We start from the raw sequence: 1,471 nt of genomic DNA on the forward strand, positions 1-1,471 counted from the left end.
TATTTCTTATGGATTTTTACAGAGAATTAATTCCATAGGAAAGCAAGTGAGTAGGCAGACTGTATTAGACAATACTGTACCTTGGATAGAATCTCTGTAGCACAGAAGCAGTCCAATTGCCCATCAAGTCCACGTCAACTTCCAAAGAGCATCCTACCCCATCTCTGTAACCCTGCATTTCCCATGGCTAGTCCATCTAACCTGCACATCCCTGAACACTACGGGCAATTTAGCATGGCCAGTCCACCTAACCTACACATCTTTGGACTGTGGGAGGAAACCAAAGTACCTGGTGAAAACCCATGCAGACATGGAGAAAATGTGCAAACTCCACACAGACAGTTACCCGAGTCTGGAATCAAACCCAGGTCCCTGACACTGTGAGGCAGCAGTGCTAACCACTCAATCACCATGCCCACCCTGCTTCCAACATTAGACCAATCCTGTTGTATTTCTAAGTGTTTGCTGTGATAGGGCCATCCTTGACCACTTGTTGAGAAGATACCTGCAACTCTTCACATTATCTGGTCTCATCTCTGACGAGACTGATTTGGTGACGTTATATTCATTGGGTGCTGGATCCTTTTATCTAGATCTTTCATCTCAACCTTCGTCTGTGACAACAACTGAGCTGGTGAATCTTCTACAAGAAAAGCAAAACACTGCAAACACTGGAATGCTGAAATAAAAATGCTGAAAAAAAACTCAGCAGATCAAGCAACATATCTGTATATTTGGTATACACAGAATACCTGCTGACACAGGTATCTTCCGGGCTTGTATTTCGGAGTGAATTTGTAAGTCAGAAGCCTCAAAAATAATCTCTGCAGTCTTGTTGGTGCTCTGCACTGCTTTTTCTGTAGACTTGCTCCATGTGCCAACGTGAACTGTGTCCTGTAGAGAAATGCATTAGGGAGTCTTGAGCTTGAGCTTGTCTTCTCCACCAATTTCTTTTTGCTTTTTCTTCCTCTTGTTGCATATTTTTAAAATTTCTTTTAGCCACCACCCCCCCACACCATTCTTGGATGATGTCAATGATGTCCGGGGAGAAAGCCAGAACGACCTCCCAGCCTCAGCGTAAACTCCATCTCCCAGCCTCAGCGTAACCTCCTTCTCACAGCCTCAGTGTGGGCTCCATCTCCCGGCCTCAGTGTGGGCTCCATCTCCCAACCTCAGTGTGGGCTCCATCTCCCAGCCTCAGTGTGGGCTCCATCTCCCAGCCTCAGTGTGGGCTCCATCTCCCAACCTCAGTGTGGGATCCATCTCCCAACCTCAGTGTGGGCTCCATCTCCCAGCCTCAGTGTGGGATCCATCTCCCAACCTCAGTGTGGGATCCATCTCCCGGCCTCAGTGTGGGCTCCATCTCCCGGCCTCAGTGTGGGATCCATCTTCCAGCCTCAGTGTGGGCTCCCTCTCCTGGTCTCAGTGTGGGCTCCATCTCCCGGTCTCATTGTGGGCTCCATCTCCCGGC

The sequence above is a fragment of the Chiloscyllium plagiosum genome, chromosome 1 (genome assembly GCF_004010195.1).
Source record: "Chiloscyllium plagiosum isolate BGI_BamShark_2017 chromosome 1, ASM401019v2, whole genome shotgun sequence".
NCBI classification, from domain to species: Eukaryota; Metazoa; Chordata; class Chondrichthyes; order Orectolobiformes; family Hemiscylliidae; genus Chiloscyllium; species Chiloscyllium plagiosum.